Source organism: Chroicocephalus ridibundus, chromosome 2, assembly GCF_963924245.1.
Source record: "Chroicocephalus ridibundus chromosome 2, bChrRid1.1, whole genome shotgun sequence".
NCBI classification, from domain to species: domain Eukaryota; kingdom Metazoa; phylum Chordata; class Aves; order Charadriiformes; family Laridae; genus Chroicocephalus; species Chroicocephalus ridibundus.
Genome location: NC_086285.1, coordinates 130,851,862 through 130,863,096, shown reverse-complemented (window position 1 = coordinate 130,863,096; position 11,235 = coordinate 130,851,862).

The window sequence follows — 11,235 nt, the reverse complement described above, 5'->3', positions numbered from 1 at the left end:
CACGACAAATTCCCTCCTCTTTAACAGAACCCAAATTTAATGATGAAACACCCTCCCTTAGAAAAACAAACAAGCAAGGAAACACGTTTGTATGTTAAATATGAAATTGAGGTGAGAGGATAAATGATTAGTATCAAACTTAATGTCAGGAGGAGGAAGCCAGGCTATCAGAGCAGCAGTTAAACCAGGTATGAACAAGGGTTGTCGTTAAAGAGCAGATTTTGAATATATTGTTCCAGAGCAAATGATGGGATGAGACCACAAAACAAAGGCACTAAACAAGACACTTATTTCCTGCTAATGTAGGAGCAAGGGGGGAAGAAAAACAATCAACAGAAATAGAGAGAGGAAAAAACTGAGTGGGAATTTTTGTGAGAGAGTACTGCTGGCAATCAGCCACGGTGGGATTCAGCTCCGTATTAAGGCACCTTAAACTTAGGCTTCTTTTGTAGGTGTTCACATCTGTTTCAGGTGTCCAGCTCCCCTTGATGCTCACTGGAATGCTTCCCCGCGTGAAGCCCAGAGCTAATGGTGGTAATGCCTGTCTATTTGAAGGTAAGCGTTTCCATTGATCGTGATGGGAGTTTAACTACCTGCCTTATACGTAGACACCTATGTATTCATATTTGCACATTAAAACACATCTAAGTGCCCTAATCTTGAACATAATAGGCTATGTTGAAATGGCTGGTAATGACGTGACAGGAGGCAAGCCGAGCGTCTGGCAGTGGAAGCCAGGCAAACGTGACATTAACCAGAGGAAAGCAGTGGATGGAGAAGATGGCTGTAACCCTGAAACTGGTTGAAAGTGTGCAGGTACTGTGCCTCCCTTTCTTCCTCCCCACCCCTAAAGTGAGAATGCAGTGAATAAACTGGGAGGAAAATCACACGAGGTAGCCTAAGATAAGGAAACTGGAAGTGATATTAAAATGTTCCTCTATACATCTAGTGTGGTTTCAATTTACAGATACAGATCTATTCCAGTTCACATACATATGGACAAGTCAACCCTTAGAAGTATTTGTGCTGATGGATTTTGGGGACCCCCCCCATAAATGTAATGTTATTAATATGAAACGAAAATACAAGATGGTGTGACTTTCAAAACCTAGTGCTACTCCTACTTGTTATTTCTCATTTGCAGCAGTGCCTGTGAGAATAAAGGAATGGTACACATTCAGAGGTTGATGATAAACAGAGAGGATAGTCCTCGAGGTTCTTCATTAGAGAAGAATACATCACATTTCCAGATAGCAGTTTTGCTGAACATGCTAGGCCATCTGCTCATGAGGCTTTTGGTTTCATTTCAGACACAACTGGCTTCAGCCCATCTCTAGCAGTCAATAACAAGAAAGTTCCTAAAAAATGAATTACCGTCCCAAAACACAAATCACTTTTTGCAAATGTTGTGATAAAGTTTCCGAGCAATGCAGAGCGGGTTACCATATGTGCCAACCTCTGTGGGCTGGTGAGGAGGGAGACATTCCCATTGTAGTTCTCTGAGGCCATGTAGATTTTCATTTTAGTATATCAGCATTAAAATCTATATTAATTCTCCTTTTCTGTTAGTCACTATTGAAAAAACCTTTTGTTCAGTTTAAATATCCAGTTTTAACAATTGCTTTTCTTTTTCAAAGCAGGATGTTAATGTCAGTAATCCTAAGAATGCACCAAAAGGGTAAATATGTCAAGGTGCTTGGAATGAATTTATGGATGTTTTCGAGTGCAGCCTCTCACTTGAAACAGGACTATCATCAACTCGAGATCAAGTCAGGTGTGACTTTTTCCAGCCAGCTGCGGAAAATCTCCAAGGGTGGGCTAAACCTTTTCTCTGGGTAACCTCTTCAATTGCTGCAGTACCTTTCTGGCGACAAATTGTTTCCTTATAACCAACCTAAGCCTCCCAAGCCACAGTTTGAGTTTACTGTTTGCTTTCAATAAAACAATGTAATGCAGAGAGCCAGCAAAGTCTGTAAGAACCATTTAAATATACGATAAACTTGATCAACAAAAGTCAGGTGGAATCTAAGGGGACACAGGTTCTGTCTGCCCATTGGCATTAAAGTCTAAGTCTTCTGAATGCAGCACTTTATTAATAATCCTATGGTCACAAGCGTTGCCAACTTGCGAGCCATATCAGAAGGAATCATCAGAGGAAATCAATTACCTGCATTTGAGTACTTAGTTCCTACTTTTCAAAAAGCCACACATCAAAGAGACTGATGGAGACCGCAGAGGTGTTGGGGATGTCACAGGGAGGAGAGGAAGGAACCACTGGGTCTGTTGCTGCTGGCTATTATCAGTAACTTGTTTTAAAAGGCAGGTTTCCTGCGTGCTTTGGCAGACTAAGCACTCACTGTTTTATAAGCTTACACCAAAAATTTAACATTGGTGATTTAAACTTCCCATATATAGTAATCTGTACATAATTAAAAATGGCATTTGTGGTTCATCAGTGGCCTCCTGACACTGGAAGAGCAGGTGTTTTGTTGACATTTTAGGATCTGGATGGTCTTTGAATTTGAAATTCTCTCTCAGTGCAATAACCTGCCGACTGCCAAGTTGCAGCAGTGAGAGCTTTTCAGCAAGGGAGGGATAGAGCAGAGGATGGGCTCTGGAAAGACACTTGACTCGTTTTGATTGTTTTGGGTATTCTGGAATTTAGTGCCACATTTTGTTGAATGTCTCTTACCTTTTAGTCAAAATAAGCACTATCTATCTGGGCTAGGCAGCTGTTTATGGAGGTATAACATCAAATAAATTAGTAGACTGCTCAGTCTAAGCTGAAGAATTGAAGCTCTTGACTCCTTGGATCAAGCTGAATGACCTAATGGTTGAAGCACCTTCTCAGGGCTGACATGGTTACTTCTGCACAGCATCGTTTGCTAAGATGTGTGATAAATCTTGCATTGCTATTGCCCATGTTGTTGCCTTTTTGTGAATATACAGAAGACTTCATCCTTGAGGGCCACTGATCTGGCACCTTTCAAAAGCACAATGCTTAGAACATGTCCAATGGATCAGACCCAAAGATTTAAGGTGGAGCTGGGGCACCCAGCCCCCAGGCTGGAGCAGCTCTGTGCCAAAATGTTGGAGCCAGAATATGGGTGCACGTTGAACTCACACGCTCAAAGCTAAATATGAGGACAAACGTTTCAAGATGAAAGCTAAGGGACAAGTGTTTAGCAGGATCAGACATTTCTAAAAATAATCATGTGTTACACATGAGAAAGATCTGTAAGTGTGTATGGGGGTGGATAATAATAGGATAATAATAATCACAGAATCACAGAACCACAGAATGGTAGGGGTTGGAAGGGACCTTTGGAGGTAAGTCCATACCCCTGCCAAAGCAGGTTGGACAGGAACACATCCAGGCGGGTTTTGAATATCTCCAGAGAAGGAAACTCCACCACGTCTCTGGGCAGCCTGTTCCAGTGCTCTGGCACCTTCAAAGTAAAGAAGTTTTTCCTTATGTTGAGACGGAATTTCCTGTGTTCCATTCTGTGCCTGTTGCCTCTTGTCCTGTTGCTGGGCACCACCGAAGAGAGTCTGACCCCATCCTCTTGACACCCGCCCTTTAGATATTGATAAGCATTGATGAAATCCCCTCTCAGTCTTCTCCAGGCTAAACAGACCCAGGTCTCTCAGCATTTCCTCATAAGAGAGGTGCTTCAGTTCCTTGATTATCTTCATAATAACTAATAATAACAACTATGTCCTTGTCACAAAAATAAATCTTACAGTAAAATTAGGTGTTTGGGAAGGACTGCACCTTCTCATTGTTCCAAGCAGAAGCAAAACTTCCCTTGGAATTAGGAGACTTGTCCTTTACAGAAATTCTCTAACCAACTTCTGCAAGGATCTCGTAGCTTACACTACTACTGCTTTTGATGCCAACTACTGTCTAGAAAAAAAGAGTAGGCCACTTGTTATGACCAGTATGATGACACCTGCTTTTCAGAGCTCTGGGTGATATCCCCAGTTGATGTAACCTGGCGTAGCTGTATTGGAGGTGAGAGACACACTCATTCATAGCAGATCATGACTGACCTGATTGTTGCCTCACTCCATTTGCTGTCATCTAGAGCAGGGATACTAATCAAGAAAGGGAACAGTTACTTTTGCCAACACTTTAAACACAATTCTTGATTTTCATATCTGCAATAACTAACACTGATTGTTAAACAGCGAGTGAGTGAGAGGTACCAGAGTTATTCACATCTTCTGGGTGTACTTTCAGAGTGTCTTTCCCCCAGACCGTTCCAGAAAACAAACAGCTCAATTGAAACTCAACATGTTGCATTGCCAATAAATCGCAGTGCAAAATGCTTTGGTTTACTGTCAGTTAAAATTCTTTTTAAAATGAAAGTGAATTGAGAAATTTGAATTTTATTTATCCGTTTGTCGCTAATATCATTCCCTGAGTTTTCGCTTACAAAAACACTCTGTGGGAAGACAGGGAACATCGTAGTGAAGAAAATATTGCCCTAATATTTGACTTTCTGTAAACTTTTAAGGACAAAATTTTAAGATTCAGAAAAGAAAAATATACTTAACAATTCCTGCACATATTTTACTGCTTTCAAAGTTGTTGAGATAGAAACTTGTAAAGGTATCAATTTTATTTTAATAGGTGATAGAATAATATGCCATCTTCCAGCAGATGAATAATTACACTATTATGCTTTTCTGCTTCATGAAGATTTCCCCTGACTTTGGTAGGAGTTCTAAATGTGAAAGACTTATAGGCTCAAGACCTTGGTGCTGTTTTCAGAGCTCAAATAGTATCTGTTACAAGCGCAAAATTTCCAGCAGATGCTCCTCACTATGTCATTGAACTTAAGTAGTCTCTCAATTTGAGTTCAATGAGACCATTCAGGCTTTTAAAGCTAAGCATGTGATTAAGTGATGTACTGGATGAAGACTGATTTTTTTCTAAAACATATATATAATGAAAAACATAACCTAACATTTTATAGAATGAAATGATTGATAGGGATACTTAAGCAAGTAACCTGATACAAACAGATTCTTTAAGCAAACTAATTTTTATTCTCTTCTAAAGTCCAAGCACTGTGTTAGAAATTTAAATGAAAATAGAATTAAACTTTAATTTTGAGAGGAGAAGCTCGAGAATTTATTGGGAATTTGGTACCACTAATTAGGTTTTTATTTTACTTCTTTAAAGGTTAAGTGTAATTTGCATAGAAAAAATGCATGGAATTCTAGGGATACTTCCAATATAGTATCACAGAAATGTAATTAGGTGTAACAGAAATGCATACAGAATTCAACAGAAAATTATCATGCTGTCGTTATGTTTTCAACCAGCCGATGCCATGTAATATAAAATTGTGTCTGAGGCGATGGAGAATTCTATAAGTTATCACAAAAAGCTGTAGAAAAGACTTGTTTTTCATTTAAATGGGACCTTTTCCAAAATAAGGAAGGAAATATGATAATTTATATTCTGAATATATACAAGTTTGAAATTTACAGAGTCCTGTCGAACACATGTATCACCATTTAGTGCTTGTGAATATAATACAAGAGCATAATGGATGTTGGGATGACACATCTTTGAAGCTGATGCAACTGGTTAGTGACCTTCACAGGTTCTCCTACAAACGTAGGAGCAGTGATACTTCTATCTGGAGTACAGGGAATGAAATGAAGCCACAGCCCAAAACGTAGATCATCCAGAAACTGAAAGTGGGGAGACTGGGCAGGAGGATACTGTTAGGTGCAAATACCTGTGTGTTTCTGGAAGCAGAAGCCACCCGTGGTGTGCAAAAGAGAAACAGCTGGAAACATCAAGCAGAGAGCAAAAGCAGGAAGCAGTGGACCTGGCAGAAGAAAAAAGTAATGGCTAGAGGAAGGCTTGGAAATGCAAACAAAGGAAACACCCCATTTTAGTCTGATCTGGAAATCAGCCCTTTGCTCTCTGTAGAGGAATGGGCTTGCATCAAGGAAATGTCTGATCCAACCCACCACCATTTTTCCTCCTAGAAGGAAAAAAATCAAAGAAGATGAATATTTTTCAAGGTAAACAATTATTTTCCTTTTTTAGATACTTCCTTTCTGGTTTATGAGTTTCTAAACCAAAACCCCGTTTTTACCATCTCACTTGCACGTGTGTATATACTAAGGAACAAATCCCATTTTACCTCTCAGAGCTGACTCAGTATTTCTGCTTATGAATTGCAACACGTAGTCTCCTAATTTGAAAGCTCGTGCTTGAATTCATAGGGCTGCATCTACTCTTCTATTCTATTCCTGTATCTTAGTGGCACCAGTTCTGCCTATGGAGATGACACCCAGGAAAGTATCATCTCCCTTCTCATACATTGACCACCTTTAGAGGCCAACCTGACTACATGTGTAAAGGGGAACTCCAGTGCCTTCTAATAGCATAATAAAGTGCACATGGCCTCAGTTTCCATTTAGCCTGTGACAAACCTGGAAGGTAACTGTGGGCATATGCTGGCTGCTTATGTACTTCCCACTTCCCCTTTTAAAGGATTTGTGCCTGCTCCACTCTTTACTTTAGGGAAAAATAAGATAACTTCTGTGGTCTGATTTTAGACCTGCCTGAGCTTAGTCTCTCTATCCACCCACAGCAGATTTAATGGAGCAAAATATCTGTTTAGGATGGAGTCCAAAGTACAGACTCTACCCCACCCACCGCCCAATTCCTTTAATCCAAACACCTCCCATAGGTGTGCCCCATACACAGCAGCCACATATTTAGCAACCCAAATAGCTTTACAGGCCAACTTCAGGCTTTTACAGATTTGAAGCACAAGATTAAAATCAGATGACTGATATAATGATGGGCCATTAGTGTCTGCCCCGGGCTTGCCATGACATCCCTGGGGCAAGAACATACATGCCCCTGTGAATAAGCTGAGTATCACTCACTAAATGGCAAAAGGCTAGTTCAGATTTTGTTTACTTTAATATAGGCAGTTGAAAACTGATGGATCAGGAGGTGATTCATGGGCAAATCAAATGTCTTCATCTCAAGAGTGGGAGCATCGGTCAGAGAGGGTCACGGACAGGTGGAAGAGAACAGCTCCAGATTTTAATCTGCTGGTGCAGGGCTGTCAAAGCCCTACACTTTGAGATTCAAATCACTTCTGTATTGGCTTGAGATAAAGAGATTCCCAAGGAGAAGAACCAGTAAAGGTAATCAATTCGGAGACTAACGGAAAAGAAAGCAGCCGCGTACGTCATCCTGAAGCACATCTAATTTTTTTTTTTAAAAGTCAATCATAAAAAGTGCTGAGCAATCTCGAGTACCTTTGACTTAACTGATGACACATTAACTCCGAGGAACTGGATGCAAAGCCAATTTTTGGACTCTCCACACACTGTTTGAATTTACTGTGCTGCGATGTTTGCTTTTTGTTTTTTGCAGTTAGGCTTAATTCAAGTTATTAAGTACAATAAAATATAAATCCAACTCCTTTAAATAATATCTTTGTCATGACATGACTGAGCCGCAAGACCACTTATACGAAGCAATATCGGATGAACAAGCGATGCAGTAAGTTAACAAAACCCAAAGAACACAAATTTATCACATTTAAAGGCATGGTTTAGAAGATCCGTAGCACTAATTTATTGATAAACTCTGATCCAGAAGGGGCTAATAAGAAAGAAAAGCTTGTTGTGCAAGTATAGTTAGCATGTTGGGAATCACTGTCAGCTCTAGTCTAAGACATCAAGAAATCATGTGATTGAGTCATGTTATTCAAGTCTCATTTCAGGTCTATATGAGCTTTTTCTCCTTGAAACCTTATTTGCTAACTGCGTTTCTCTTCAATGCCAATGCAAACACAGAAGCGTGCATTCAGAACTCATGTGTATCTCCACTTTTTGACATAAAATGTTATTTTTGTTGATAATTACCCTTTGGTTTATGGCTAATTAACTTCCATGTACGCAGTAACTCTTAGCATTGCTCTTTAAACATTTTCTTCTGCACTTTGCTCTGTTCAGCACTGCTCCACCTTGTCTGCTCTTGCCAAGAGAGCTCACAAGTTGTTGAGTGTATTACTGATTTCATTTCAGTTTAGGAGGTCTAGTCTCCTTTTTAAACATTTTCTATTTTTTAAATGTATCTGCTCCATGTATTTGTCCTGTTTTGCAACAGTTAGCATTCCTGACATAAATGCTTAATTGTTTTAGGACGATACCCCAGCCAATGATTTTCTTTGGTTTGTAATCATTTATTTCCTGCATTTCCCTATGTGTGGTTTCAGAAATGTCTGTGGGTGGACTCCCAGTTGCATTGAAGCCAGTAGTGTTATCATCCTTGATGACAAACCTGTTTGGATTTTACTGTCTCCCTTTCTATTGCTTCTATTGTACAACTATTTGGCTCATATGATATTCTTACATTACAGTCCAGCAATAATACACTTGCTAACAGTTTTAGGATTTTTCATCTGCAATCTTCAATCATTCATTCTTTTCACTTGGGTAACTGTGTACTTTTAAGACTTTATCTTGAACTGCTTCTGTTTGCAAATCAGGACATTTTACCCTATTGCTGATTCATCCTTATAATGGACATGACTGTGAAAGCTGAATTTTTTATGTTCCCTTCTCATCCTCTCCTCTGTTCTCCTTTTCTCTCCTCCCTCTCTTCCTCGACTCTCTTCCAATTCGTGCTATAGCAATGTTCAATACTCCAGAGAATGAAAACTGTCCAGATGTTGTTTATATACGTACACCTCCCAGTTAATGACTTAATATATGATGTTTGTTTTTATAGTAGTACAAACACTCTTTAGTTGCCCTAAATATTTGTTGCTAGCAAAGACTGCACTGTTCCTCAGGCAAATAAAAATGAATTATAGCAATGAAAAGTAAAAAGTACATTTTGCAGACTACAAAGTCAGCTATTAGAAAGTTAGGAAATCCCAGAATTGTAGGCCTTTAATGAAGGTAAGCATGATGTAGTTCCATTTATTTTTCATCAGAACTTTGCCAAATTCTGTCTATATATTGCTGTGCAGAGAATACAGCACGCTTCAAAATTTTGTGATGTTACTCAGGGCATACAGCTGAGTACCTTACTATATTGTAAATTTTGTCTGCAGTACACCAGCATTAATGTTTTCATGGATACTCATCAATAGGGAAGCTAAATGCTGGGTTTTTCTCATGATGAGAGTGCTTTACGTGTTGAAAGGGCAAGTCCTGAATACACCACTGTTTTCTACATCTAGGTATCTATAGATATATATCTCTTGATGGGCTCAGCACTTTGGCAAATCAGACCCAAGCTCTCAAGCTAAGCCTCTAGAAAATGAGGGACTATCAGATAATTAGCCTAGGAGCAGTATGATGGTTTACGACTTACCACAGAAATAAGGAATATAACTCTCAAGCAGAGTCTTTAGTTAATTTAGCCAGGACAGCCGCTGCTCTTGCAGTCCCCTCCTTGCCTCATCAAGTTTCCAGCTACAAGGAAAGAAGCAGGACCTCTCCACCCTCTTTGTCTACATAATCTAGATTTATCTGTAAAGCTCATTCCTAAATTACTTCCTTATAGATATGTGTATATATCAAAATTTTCTCATTAAAAATTCAGAGTGAAAATTCTCCCACACAGCATCATACTAGCATTTCTCTGAGCATTACCAGGGCCAAAAACCTTCACGCTGTGGCACAGCTCCCTTTCATTTAACTCCCAGAATAAGATGTCTCATTTTCCCATAGTCCATCTTAGACTGCCAGCCCATTTCCTTGCTCAAGCTTAATGACAGTATGGCTTCAGGATGAATTGAATCAATGGCTCTTCTGCAATGGTGTGTTGTTCCTTCTTCTCCTTCGGTGAGTGAGTTTTCTGACAGATTAGGAAGTAACCAGTTCTCACTGTGACCACATGATTGTTAGATAGAACAGAAGAGAAATTACAGGATTGCATAACTTGTGGCACAAATGGCAGTAAGGAGAAACGTGACCATGTCTTTTTGAGGCTGTTTGCAGTTGTACCATCCTAGTCAAAGTAAAATTGCAACCAGGAAGATGTAGCCTCTTCTGTTGATCCCTTCTCTTCATCCTCTTGCCCATCACTTTTATGCTTTCCCAGTGTCAATTTTTGACCCACATTCCTTTCTTCTTTCCCAGGGAGATCCAACTGTAGGAGTCATCTCAGTGGTTCTGACCTCAGACCTCTTGGTTTCTCCTCTCCCATGCTGTCATTCCCACTCATTTCCAGTTCTACCTCTCTCTGTGGATTTCACCTTTGAGTCATATCACAATTCTACATCTTAATCTCTACACTGAGGCGATGTCAGTTGTGCCACACTCCTCCTCAAAATCTTTCCTATTCTTACTCTCCTCTTCCTCTCTCCTTTCCTTTGGTTGCCAGATTTCATCTTGTTCATTCATCCCATTTCCACTCATCTGTTCCTAATCCTCTTTTCTATTTCCATCTCTGGCTCCCATTCATGTTCTCTTTGCCTATTCAGTTCCCCATCTCTACCAGCCAACCCCACCACCCAAGCCCCCATAGACCCCTCAACTTCTTTTTTTCCCTGACATGATGTGAGACCATGTGTGAGTGCACATAACAGGTATGTGTTTCGCATGTCAGTCCAGATGACTGTGGCAAGTGGGACTACGAAATTTGAAGTGCAGGGGCAGATAAGTGGGATTTCTCGCCCCTCTCAGAGTGGGGTCTTGTTTAGAGCTCAGGCTGATTGGCTGTGATTGACACAGGGGGTCACGGGAGAGACGCTGCAGCGCGTTGTTACAAAAGCATTAAACGCAGATTGATCTGTTTTCGAAGCAGAGAACGCAAAGTGAGAATCAAATGTTTTAGTCTAGTATGTATTAATCTAGCGAGTGAGATTTGAGAGGTCTGTAGCCTTTTCGTCCTACACTTAAATCACTGCACTTCCCTTTGCCTGTATTCCAGCAGGAAGGGAAACGGAGAGCAGTGAACAAAAAGGCTTTTAGTTTCGTTGCCCTGAATTCAGCCTGATCTCTATTAGCTCAGAGCTTCACTTTCAGAGAAAACAGCTGCTGAGCTAAGAGCTGGAAGCAGACCCAGTTCCAGTGGCATCTTCATGGAACTAAGCTCCAAAGGTCCAGCGGGTCACAAGAGTATACAAAACCTCTCTTCTTGTGGGGCTTATAACCTAAATAAATTTGAACAGATTATCTTTGACACAGAGGTTAATTTGTTGACCCCGCTTCAAAGTCTGATGCCAC